Genomic DNA, 13,216 nt, shown 5'->3' with positions numbered 1-13,216 from the left:
CAGTTTCCCCTAGAGCTGTGAGGGACAGACTGAGCTCTTTCTTGGTCCAACTGGGCTCCAAGTCCAAATGCTGCGGTAGAACTGAGGGCACTTGAGTCTGCAGCGCCTGTGATTCAGGCTGTGATTTCCGCTACACGCTCCCCCTGGGCTATTTCAATCTTCTTTTGTTATTTATTTATTTATTTATTTATTTTTGCCTTTAATTTTTTTTTTAAATTTTTTATTGTTTGCTGTTCAAAACATTACATAGTTCTTGATATATCATATTTCACACTTTGATTCAAGTGGGTTATGAGCTCCCATTTTTAAAGCAACTGGTGCCTTTGCTGTTGTTTCCTTCTGAGTTTTCTTCATTCTCACAGCTATTCTGATGTCACTGGATTGAATTCTGGCCAGCTCTTGTGCTTGTCTGTTGAGGCCACGTCACAGCCATAGCTTCTTAATTCATTGTGATGCCTGTATTTATTTTAGTATCAAATGTACTATCTCATTTAAGCCTTACCCTATCTGATGGAGAGAACAAATATCTTCATATTGTTACTATTTCTTTCACTGTTATTTGTAATCTAGTTTGTAGACTCTGAAGGATATTCCTAGACACTAAGATTGCAGCTACATAGCAAGGCTTGCTTAGCTTTTGTTCAATGCATATGTATCAGCTGTGAATTTCTATTCTACAAAATCAGAGTTGTATAATAAGAAATATTTATTTCTCTACCTCAGATAGATTCAAGGTCCCTCTCAGGTAACAGAAAGGTGAGTTCTAAAACCTTAGTTCAGTGGGGTGTATGCCTAAAATGGCGAGTTCAGCAGCAAGAATCCCACTGTGCAGGCACAGGAGACCCGGGCTCTGGGTTCAGTTCCCCTGGTCTGTCTCGTGTGGTGGTCTCCAACTTGCAGCGTGAGCAGGAGTGCTGCAGTTACTGAACCTGGACCATCCTGGATGGCATGTGTGGACTTGCTGCTTCACACTGGTGTCCCCCAGACCCACTCTTCCATGCTGGACGTTGACTCCAAGGTCTCCCTGCTGGAAGCTCAAACAGAATCCTGACTTCTCCCTCCCTGTGAGCTTTGGCTTTTCCAAATAGCCTGGGTAGATCAGGCTTTTCCCAGCCCCCTGCACATACATAAAACAAAAGACACAAGGTCTGTAATAATTTGTTGGGATGAAGAAGGAAAGTAGCAGTAGATTAAAGAATTAGACAGGAATTAATAAGTCAATAAATTATCTTGAAACATGTATTTTGAGTTAGAATTATTATTTTTAAAATAGATTACATTTAAATATTGATCTATATTTTACGAAAGGCTTTGTAAGACATATCATAATTAATCTTCCTAAGCACCTAGTCAAGTATGAAATCATAACCCCTATTTTGCAAATGAAAAACCTGACACTTAAAGAAATTAAGTGCTTGTCTCAAGTCTTACAGATGTGTGTGTGTTTGTTGTATTATGTTTACATGTTAAATAATCAGAAAATAAAAAATGTCTGTGTTCAGGATTCACATTAGATGAATTAAAATCTCTGGAAATGTCACAAATTCATTTTAGAATTTTTCAGGTCATTTTAATTGACAAACAAGAATAAGGAACAGAATTAAAAACATGGTTTTCCCTATTTCTGATAAGAGGGTTTTTTTAAGGTGATATCACAGTAATCGTTTGAATGTGGCTAACGAGGATGCTATTCCCACTGCTCTGCAAGGTGGAGGGAACATGGTCTCATAGGCATTTCTTGGAGTGCCCAGCTGTGCAGAGAAAGGGTCCTCTGGACACAATATAGCCACAGTGATAGGCAAGAGCAGGACAGGACACAGGTGCTCCGGGGCACCCTGCACTGGCTATTTTGACTCTTGCACATAGCAAATGTTGCACACATAGGCTGGTGTCATAAAGCTGGAGGAGGGATGCTCTTCGTGAGCTGATGGCTTCAGGCGCAGGGAACACGGAGTGCCTGGGCACAGACCTGCTCATCTAGTTCCAGAGTTTGAAGTGGTCCTGGGCAATGGGGAGGTGATCTGAGAAGTGGACACCTGGAGCAGCAGCACTTGGGTGGAAGGAACTGGGAAGAGCGCTCTGAGCAGGGCAGAATGTTCTCGCAGGGAGAGCTCGGGGGCTCTCCTGGTCACCGTGTACCCTCTTCACTGGCTGCTGACTTGACTTTTGTTTTTCTTGCATCTGTCTTGGAGGTGAGGGAGGGGGCTGGAAGGGGAGGAAAAGCAAAGCTCTCTTCGGGTTCTTCCTCTGCCCTTGCTGTGTCTATCTGCAGTGTGGATTCTAGGAGAAACAAGACCCTCGTTCCCAGGATGAGCCAGCAGCAGGCTGATCCTTTCTGCGAGGGCTCTAGACATTTTATTGGGGGAACACTGATTTTCCTCTCGCCGTCAGCTGGAAAAATACGCTTAGAAATGCAGCTAAACTCGTTTTAAAATAGACCTGCTTTATTGGCCGGAGGCTGGAAAGGCTGTTTACATGAGATAAGTCATATGATTAGGGGCAAAATAATTTGAAGTATGTGCTTTAAATTCTTTCAAGGATTGGTTTTAAAAACTTATGTTCTGTGAAAAGTGATGGAGTCCCTTTGACTGGGTCTGTGAAAACTGAAGATTATAAGGCAGCTCATAAGAAAAGCCATTGTTTGTAAACTAAAGATTTGATCAGGAAGGAGAGCAGAACTTGAAGGGAGTTGTTTCAAAAAGAAAAGAAAGAAAGAAAAAAGCATCCGTGTGGAGGCGGTGAGGGCTGGAGACCGGCCAGGCTAGATCAAAGGCAGGCTGGCTTCCTAGGACATAATTGCTTCCTGCCTCTGTGGGCCCCTTGTAGAGATTGGAAGCCAAGAGATCAGAGAGAAGAGGGAAACTTCCAGAATGATAAGGAGATGCACTCTGAGAGACCACCACTTAATTAATGCAACTGGCCTCCACACAGAGTGGACCAAGGGTACCTGATGTGGAAAAAAGACTTCAGCAGGCAGAGACACTGGGGTGGCCTCAGCTGGAGAGTGTGTCCACTGTCCTGTGGCTGAGGTTCCCTCCATCCACATGAGCTCTAAAGTGACCTCTCAACAGCTTAGGAAGCTGCTCTGCAGGAGGGAATAGGAGAGAGAGTGACAGAGGCACCAAACACTGAAAACCATAACACTTCATCATTTAGAGCAAATCTTAGTCTTTAAATGCATTTTTGCATCCAGTGTTCTTTTACTTTAATCCTATTGAACTATTATATTAATCACACGATTAACAAGTAAAGGTCTGTATAGTCTACTTTTTAATCACCCACTGGTTAAAAGCTTGGTAGTTCAGGTGCCCCAATGAACCTGAGGTCCTCCAGGCAAAGTCTGCTCTGGATGAGGGACATTAACTTCCAAGGAATGAAGCCACCGCCTTAGCTGTAACGTGCCATTACAAATGTCCTCTCATAGGGCTAAGTTGTTCAGAGACGATTCCTTGGTCTTCTTTACCAGTGATTCAGTCAGTCATGTGCAGGTGCTTGGCGGGAACTAGTGTTTAAGTGACAGAACACCATGTCCTTCAGAAGCTCCAGTCTGGGAGAGAAATTTGACCGGTAAGGGATGGCTGTGCACCCCAGGCAGGCCAACTCACATCCTGTTTCAGAAATTGATGCTTTGTGGTCTGGCTGAGACCCAGAATGGGAGTTATGGGAAGAGGCACAGGCTGATCTCTCACCAAAGTCCACTTAGGTACAGAGTTTCAGATGAGTTTGCAGGTTCACAGAGTTTCCAGGAAAAAAGGAATTTCTTCCAAACACAGGTGTGTGAAGGGGGTGCATTTTAGAGCCACAGAAGCCCAGGCTTCACTCCGTACTGGAGGCAGGAGCTACGTGAGGGGGCTACTTGCTTATCTTTTCTGTTTCAAAAAAAGACACATTTGTAATAGGGACACAGGATTCAACTCTTTAATTGCTGTGAGGACTGAATGGGATAACAGGGGTGAAGCAGTTAGCCACAGGAAGCCACCAGGGCGGCAGAGATTCTCTTCATCAAGTCCAGTCAACCCCAGGGGCATTCACTTCCGTCATCGCCTTCTGGTGCAGACACCTCCTAGAGGTGTCAATGTCACTCATGCTTCTTTCCAGGCTGGGCTCTGGGTCACCCCTAGGTGGTCCATCAAAACCCAGGCAGACCCAGGTGCTTTGTAGTTCAGCCCCCATGGACTCCACCATCTACAGGTGATGTTCTCCTCCTGCTCACTTAGAGCAGGCCACCCAAGTGGACAGGGCCCACTCTCCCACCTTACCCCCAACCTCTCTCCTACCCCTCTAAGCCTTCTCCCACCAATACCGGACTCAGCACAGCCCATTATCTAGAGTTGTTTTCCCTGGTACCTGCTTTTTTTCTGTTAGAATATCCCTTCTCCTTGGCTTTCTATAAACATTTGTTCAAATACCAAGTCTTCATGGAAAAATTCCCTGGCTGTAACCTGCCTAAAATAAAACAACTGAGATCTGTGTCTACTGCACACCAGTGCTCGTGAGTGGGTAGCAATCCGATGCAGCCACGCTCCCTCTCCCTGCCTTCCTGGGAGCTCCCCAGGAGCGTGGATCTGTCTTTGGATCCCGTTCCCAGCCTAAAATGGCCTCTGGATTAGTTGGTTGAAGTAGACTTAACAGTGGCTGCTCTTTATTTGTCTGATTTGGTCTGAAATATTTACAGATTCTTGTTTCCCTTAAGTTAAAGCCCTGACAGTTGCTACCATTTGTTGTTTGCATTGTGATAATTATCAACCTTGTTGTAGGCAGTTTGTCTCCATTATTGAACATCTCAGAATTGATTTGCCATGCATCATAATTTGAGTCTCAGTCCGCTCCGTGTCCTTGCATTGTCTGTAGTGACCCATGGCCAGCTCTAACGCAATGCTGTCATTACTTTCTTTCCCTGGTCCTGTTGATCCTGTCCCTGCCCCCTGGCACCTTTGACCATTAACTGTAATTACACTCCATCTTTCTTATGATTTGCTCTGTATTGCTTTGCAGTCCTACGTCTCCAATGTCATCTGGTGTCCCTTGATGATATATTCTGGAACCAACTCTGTGTGTCTGGGATGTGTGTCTATTGGTCAGAATAACCCACACCCATCACCTATACTGTCACGCTAATAGCACTTGGGGATATTTATGGGTCTTTGTAAATGCCACAATGGCTTCTGCTGCATCGCCTGATTGTTTTTCTGATGCTACTGTCTGGACGTTGGTTAATTTTCCTAAGCATAATGATGTCAAATAGGGCTGTTGTGGAAAGTCCCCTCCATCATCCGGCATTGTTTCCTGGCTCCTCTTCTCTTCTTCTTTTTCCCCAGACTTCTTCAGGTTCAAGTCACCTTGGACTTTGAGTTTCCTTGTAAGTTTCCTGTATGCTGATTGTTTTCATGGTTATCTTTATGTCATTGTCTTAAATTGAAATCACAGATACTATTTGAGATTGCCAATTAAACAAACAAATAAAACAACCAACCATGGATACACGTTGTAACGTCCCACACCTTTAGGTCAAAGGTCCATCCATGTGCTGATCATTGACTGAGCCCGACCTTCCCATTAGTCGTCCGCCATCAGTTAGAATACTAACCAACTCTCTGCTCTCAGTCTAGCAGAATGTGCCAGACTTCTCTTCAATGCAGGGATTTGGACACCATTGCTTTCCTTTTAGTCTGACCACCTCAGTCACTGGTGTCTTCAGTTGAATTTCTATTTTTCCGACTGTTGCTTTTCTTGGATCCTTGTAACCCCATGATTCTTTATTTGCCTTGGATTATAATAAATTATGGTTACTTAGCACTCCACAATTTTGAGAGTTATACTCACTCAGAGATTGTAGCTAGAGTGTGCCTTCGTTCTGAAGCTCAAGACAGACTGAGCCCAGAATCCACCCATTTTGGAGTGTAGAATCTGAAGCCAACTTCACACCTCTTCCTTGGCCTCAGTCAGTGCTAAGGGGAAGCCCTGAGGATCCATTCACAGCTGTATCCTGTCTCACAGGTGAGCACAGCTGCCTTGGTCCCTGCCCTTTCACCTGTCCTCCAAAGCTTTCTTTAATGCAAATTTGCCTAGGCTCTCATGCTCCTCCTATGCTCCCCCACTTCTGTCAGTGTTCCTTGGCTCTTGTCTGGAACCATAAGGTTCCCAGGAGTCTGTACATTTGCTGCGTATTGTCTTGCATACCGTTCTCTTTAGGGGCAGAACATGGTGCTGGCTTCTTCCTGGACTCCCATTCCTGCATCAGACAACAGCTTCCAACTTGACACCTGTACAAAGACAAGGGAACAACAACCGCAGGCCCCGCTGCGTGAAGCTCAGGAAGGTTCGCACCAATCTGGATGTCTCTTTCTGTCCCTGGCCCTCACTTACCACTCCCCACAAAGACGTCATAGATCTTGCTCATGACCGAGGGTCTTTCTCTTTTCTCCACAGTCCCTCATCTGTGTGGGTGACCTCTGCACCCTGTGGGCACCTGCCTGTCCCTGACCTTTTCACTCTGTTGACCTCTGCCCTCTTCAGCCTGTCAGCCATACCATCCCACAGCTGGCCAGTGTGCTCAGCATCAAAATGGAGCCACTTCTGTCAGGCCCCACCCAAATAAATGAAGCAGGAGGTAAACAATCACTGACCGTGCGTGTGGGGGTGTTAGGGTCTGTAAACAAGTCAGGATGGCGCCTGGCATTTTGCAGAGGGAGTGGTTTGTGAAATAACGCCAGCGAGCCATTAAGTGTGGAGATTCCTGATTGGTTGACTGCTGTATCTAGTTTATGTTAATTAGATAAGCTGTGTGGAATGTATATATATACCCCTCCGGTCCAACAATAAATGGCTCCCACTCCTGCTGTATCAATGTACACAAGTTGCTCGTCACCCCCTGGTTATTTTGCTGCAGCCGGACTGTGGCATGGGGGTTTGTGCAGGAGGGCAGGTTACATGGACCCACGCCTGATAACTAGAACTGTTCAAGTGACTCTGTCAGGACACAAAGGCACAATGACCTTACCCAAAAAACCCCACCTCTGCACAGAGGTCTGCTCAACACAGTTTAATCTTGGACTGATGCCACCCTTGCCATTGATCCTTGCAGCTAAGGGTCATTGTGTCAAAACATCTTATGCTGTCCTCCCCAGCTCACCTGTAAAACCTCCCCCTGCCTCGGGCTCCATGGAAATGCCTGTGGTCCACTGTAACAAGGTATCCCCACAGCAACGCCCTGCTGTTCCAGGTGTCCTTGTTCTTGTGGGAATCTGCCTCTGATTGTCATGCAGGGTGACACTGGAGGGCTTCTTGTGAATCTCAGCTGTGAGCCCATCAGGGTCATTACTGCAGCAGGACTCTGGACCATGATCATCCTCACCTTCTGCGACTCTCTGTCCACCATGACTGTTCTACGGCAGAGCTTTCTGTTTTGTCTCCATAGGCCTCAGTCTTCCACTCCCCTCCATATCCAACTCATATTTAATGATTAAAAAACCAAAATTCTTAAGCCCTCTTGCCCCTTTTTTATTTTTCTTCCAATTGGTCTGACAAAAAAAACCAAAACAAAACAAAAAACCACCTCACTCTGGAAGGTCCCAGCCATCTATTTCATTTCTGCCTGTGCCTGGCAGCTGTGTAGAATCTGAAGGTATCTCCACACACCAGGGGGGAGAGGACACTTTAAGTTCCTGACCCCTAAACCTCAATGCCACTTAGCCATCCTCCTGGATTTCTTTGGTCAACTATTGTTCCATTCTGCACAAGAATGATTACAGACTCTTCCCAGTTCCCATAAATCTAAGCACTTTCCTGGTCCCCTGCACTTGGCTGATGTCCTCTTGTCCCATTTCACTACAGGTAGTGGATGGGGGTTTCACAAGTAAACTACCTTCAGTTCTGCCCAGCCTTTCCTTCCTCTTGACATAATATGACAAATCCTTTCACTCAGCCTCTGACCTTCTGTCATCTCACTCTTTTTCACTAGAATACATTTAACTTCTTTTTCTCCAGGATTATTTTACTACCTTCTAAATATATTCTCACTCTGTAGAATCATGAATCAGCTTAAAAATGCATATAAGCATAATCAGTGCTATACTGCATTACAGTGAAACCACAATATAGTGAAACACTGTATCCGTGCATTTGTGCTGCTATAACGAAATGTCTGACACTAGATAATTTGTAAACCACAGAAACTTATTTATCCACGGTTTTGGAGCACAGAAAGTCCAAGATCAGGGTGCTGAGAGGTTCATTGTCTGGAAAGGGCCTGATTGGTGCTTTCAAGATGCTGCCCTGAAGGCTTGAATGAGGACCCAGAAAGGGTGAAACTGGGTCCTTACACAGACAAAAGGAGGGGACTCACCCCTTCAAACCATTTGCACGGTGCTAATGTCATCATGCGGGATCTGCTCTCCTGACTTAACCACCTCTAAAGGCCCTGCCTCTTAATAACACCATACAGTGGCTTAAGCTTCCACATGAATTTTGGAGTGGGGAGCAAACAGTTAGCACAGCGGTTAAGAGCTTGAAATCTAGAGACAAATTGCTCAGGGTCAAGCCTCACCCCGGCTACTCTTTGCACTTGCCACATTACTTAAACAGTTTGGCCTTAAGTTCTTCTATAAAATAGAGATGGTGGCCACAGAGTTCGGAGGAATCATGAGTCAGGACACAATATGATTAGGAAAGTATCTGACGCACAGGGCTATGAGTCTGCTCTCCTTGTAAGTTTCCCAAGGACCAGGGTTCTCTTGCAGAGATTTTGCTCACAGTACAGTATATAATTAGACACCTTGTCCATCGTAGTACAGTCTGGACCCTTTGCTCTCCAGCTCTGTTTCACATTTGTTCTTCCATCATGCTGGGATTTGACTTCCTCTTACCTTGGTTAGGGCCAATTTTTTCGTAAATACCATGACTTACACTTTTGGGCTTTTCCCACCTGCTTTTCTTGGCCTCTGTTTGCAAGAATTTTCAGAGAAGGGAGTGTAGGAAATGAAATCTAGGAATCTCTGAAATGTTTGGAGAGGTTAAGTGAATGTTCCCAATAGATCGCTAACTCGGAGCCCACAGTCATTTTCTATGGTGTCCAAGGCACTCTGTGTGTACTGTGTGGTCTCCTGTCACAGCAGTGCCAACACATATCACCATGAGGACACATTCATCCTTGGTTGATAGGCGACCCCAGATGTGTTTGAGAATTTTTCCTTTGCTGTGAAGGACATGCGCTCTGGCTTGGAGTTTCCCATTCATTTCCCCCGTGCTTATTTTAGACTCTTTCCATCTGCGGACAAGTGACTTTTTTGTTTCCGGGTTTGGAGAATTATATTTCTGTTTTGACTTTGCGATCTCATCTCCATTCTTTTCTTTCCTTATTGTTTAAACTCACATTTGAACATCAAACCTTCGGATTCGTCTGTTCTGCTCACATTGCCTCCTTCTGTTACTTTGCTTCACATTCCAGGAGATTGGAGACTTCACTTTCTACCTCCTTTATTGATACATTTCATCAACCATGCATCCTTTTTCACAGGTCCTCTAGTTTTTATTACATTCTTTCCATCTTATAAATATGACAGTTTCTGAAATCTGTCAGTGAGAGGATTTTGCTTCTTTTGTCACAGTCTCTTTATTCTCTCCATGGCTGTATCTTTTGGGATCTGTTTCTGCCTCACTCTCTCATATTGATGTGTTCCTTGCTTGATGGTCCACTCACTTCCCACACAGAAAGCCGGGAGCTGACCAGGCCTCCACTGGGCATGAACCGTGTCCCCCCCACCCCAGCCCCCCAGCTTTCCGTCTTCTTCTTGCCCGTGGCAGACTCACAGGGAGTCCCGTAAAAGTGGCTACACCATTTCCTAGCTGGCTTCCTTCACAGTGAACGGTGGCAACGAGCTTCTTCCCTTATCCAGAGGCAATGTCAGATTAAGAGGGCCTTATACTGAGCGGCCAGTATCAGTGAGTGTTGTTGTTGGATTTTTACTGGAAACATGCCCCTGGATAACTCTGCGCTGAAGGTCTAGGGGGGTAGAGTCCTGTATTGGCTCCATTGTTGGCCATATTCTTCTCCTGCTCTGTCACGCTGCCTTAGCTCTGTCCCACCATAGACGCTGTGCAGATGCACAGAACTGCTCCCCTCTCCTGGTTCCCCTTCAGAGAGTAGGATAATGGGCTGTGTTCTCCTGGTCCTGCTTCAGATGCCGTAGGCTTGGCCTGGCTTCTGACCTCTCAGTGGCTGGCTGATAACTTGCATCTTCTGATGACTTTCCCTCTTCTTTTCTTAATAGGTATGGATTCATTTCTTTTTATATTTTGAATGGACTTCAAAAGAGAAGGAAAGTAATCTATGCATTCATTTTTGCCAACTGGAATTTGAAGCTCTTATCACTAGTTAAAAAATTCATGAAGAATTATTTTTTGGGAATTATTAATTATTAAGCAAAAGACTTGAGACTTTGATCTGTGTCATCCCGCTAACTTCTCATAATAACCCCAAAGAGCCCTGTTTACAAGTGAGAAAACAGATTCAGAGAAGTCTGAACCTGAGGTTGCACAGCCCATGAAGGGCAGACCTAGTGTTTGAACCTGGTCTTCTTGTTCTCAGTTGTGTGCTTTATGCTACAGATGAAAAAACTAGCTGTCGTGGACTTTGAGGAAGGTTGGACACAATGAAGAAAGACGGAAATTTGTATACAGCCACTTGTGTGGGATTGAGTGTCTGAACCTTTTTTCACAATGGGTGAGCAAACCTCAGCTCGCGCCTGTCTTAGTGAGTTTTCATGAACAGCAGAGCAGCTCGACAATCAGAACCAGAAGCAACCTGTGTGAGAACAACATCGTTTGAGGACAGAATTAGGACCCCAAACAATCATCATGAGCATGACTAGAAAAATCAGATGTCATCTGAGTAATTTCAGAGGTCACGATTACTGGACTCAGCAAATAAAAATATAGGGCTCATAGCTAAATGAGGATTTCAGATAAACAAAGAACAATTTTTAGCACAAGTATGTCCCACTATGAATGATTTGCTGTTTATCTGCATTCCAATTTAATTGGTTTCTTGTATTTTGTGGGTTAACATTGCATAGGAAAAAAATGATTATTTTGCAGTTCAGTCTTAAAACTCAGTCATGCAACTGTAGCACGGGCTCTGCCTCGGGGAGCACAGAGCGGACGCGTTTGTTTATCGTGACTGATATGAATATAGGTCTCTCACAGTGGGGTGGGGGAGAAGGACTAGATCTGACGCCTCATTAAAATAAGCGGAGCCCCTAAGGAAATGTTTCTTAAAAAATGAAATATTTGTTCATAATGCTCGGGCTGTTGTTTAAAGTGCAGCTTTCTGGGCCAATTAGAAATGTGAACTTCTAGGAAAAGGGATTCCAAATATCTATTTTTTTTTAACACATTCCCCAAAGCAATTCTCATACACATGAAAGTTTGAGAATTGCTGATAAAGAGAACAAGGCAGTCTCCCTGGGCCTGTCCTGTGTGGGCCACGTGTCAGGTGGTGCTAAGTTTTCAGTGCTAGAGCTATGGACATGCATCCCAACAGACCGGGGAGGGGACCCCGTGCTCTTTACCTAGAGAATCTCCAAGATGACACCACGGCTTTCTTTAAATGCAGTTGTGAGGAACATTTGGGTGTTTCCTCTACTGTGTGCCCAGATGTTAAAATTATGACCAATGCAAACAAATTATGGGCCAAGATGGCTTTAACATGAGGAGGCACCGTCTCACTATTATGCCACCCGAAAACAGTCGACCTTGTTGGAGGCAGTGACTTCTCCATCACTGGATGCTTTCTCAAAACCAAGGGTGAAGATTCTGTGGCTGGCCTGAAGGTCAAGTCCTTGAGCCACTGTCAGATATTTCCTAAGGCCCTTGCCCATGAATTTCAGTCTCAACTTTGAAAGCCATCATGTTTTCACTGAGATCACTGAAAATAATTAGTGATTTAATTAAAAAGAAAAAGAGCCACCAAAAAACCCCTCTGGATTTTGACCATCACAGAAAATGTGGACAGTGATGTAATGAGTTTTGAAATTGTGTAGTTAAGAGTGAACTTGGACTCTTCATTTTGAAGAAGAAAGGAGGACCCACCGTTGCAGAAGACTGTGGTCTTTCCAAGTCAGGTTTTTTGGGGCAAATCATGGAAGCCCCTTCTCCAGAGACCTGCCTGGAATAGGTAAGTCAAGTTTAGCAGAGTGGGCAGTAGGAGGTGAGATGTAGGGAAAGGATACCACTGTGTTTTTCATGGTAATCGTATGACATGTACACAGCTTCTACAGAATTCTTTTCTGTGAAATTAAATAGGAATAACTGGGAGGACAATGTCCCATTTTAAAAAGAAATATGAAATTTAATTTTTATTCTTTTCTAACTTGGAATATTTGAGAGCACTGGACACATGTCATCTTTCAACACAAACCAACGTGCCAGGCATCAAGCACGTATTCCATATTTACAGCGAGAAGCGCCATGCTTTCTTGACAAGGAAGGGAAATGCCTTGGAGTTAAGCCGTCACAGCTCATGTGGGTTTCAGCGGAAGATCCAGCTACTTAGAAACGCAGGCTTTTTCCCCCATTTCATAATACAATGAATTTTAAAAAGCAGGCCCACTCATTACTCAAATTACCAAGTCCTACTCACCAAAGTGAAGTTGATTGACTGGAGTGCTGGGATTACATAAGGCTCTGCTCCTTGGCTCACCATCCTCCCCACTGCCATGATTTTAATAGCAGCCTGTGCTTCTGACCCCTGCGTTGCCTTCCTAAAGCCAAGGAAAGGGTGAGCAGGAAGAAGCAAGAGGTACCAGTGGGGGAGGACTCAGAGGAAGTGCTGGGGTCACAGAGGCGGGATCCAAAGGCCAGTCCAGCAGGCCACTCTGATCAGTAATTCAGTCCCAGGGACGCAGGGAGGGGTGCTGGTGGCTCTGTTGGGTGGGGAGATGGTAGAGGGTGGACCCTGGGGAGGGAGCCAGGGCAAAGCTGGCCCTGGACCTGCTGGGGGAGGGGACAGGAGAGCCACGCCTGAGCTCCAAAGGAAGGAACACGCATTCTATTTTTAATCCCAGTTATTCTGTTAAAGGACACAGAGGACCCCAGGGGCAGAATAGACCTACAGCTTTATTTGGGATCAGGGCTATCCCTCCCACCTCCTCAACGCTCAGAATGTTCTAGTGACTTCTGTACACAGAGATGTGAAACCTAGGACCTGGAGAAGCAGACA

At 45.1% G+C, this 13,216-nt stretch overlaps 1 long non-coding RNA gene across 1 annotated transcript; it reads right to left on the bottom strand.

Annotated features, from left to right (window-relative positions):
- Positions 1-1,344: 1,344 nt before the first annotated feature.
- On the bottom strand, positions 1,345-12,913 carry LOC125616038. Its single transcript, XR_007346650.1, has 3 exons — positions 12,638-12,913; positions 7,133-10,801; positions 1,345-6,263 (listed from the first exon to the last, which is right to left on the bottom strand). It is a non-coding gene; the product is annotated as an uncharacterized LOC125616038 (long non-coding RNA).
- Positions 12,914-13,216: the final 303 nt, after the last annotated feature.

This window comes from Marmota marmota, unplaced genomic scaffold (genome assembly GCF_001458135.2).
Source record: "Marmota marmota marmota unplaced genomic scaffold, marMar, whole genome shotgun sequence".
Lineage (NCBI taxonomy): Eukaryota > Metazoa > Chordata > Mammalia > Rodentia > Sciuridae > Marmota > Marmota marmota.
This window is presented reverse-complemented; position numbering and strand designations above follow the sequence as displayed.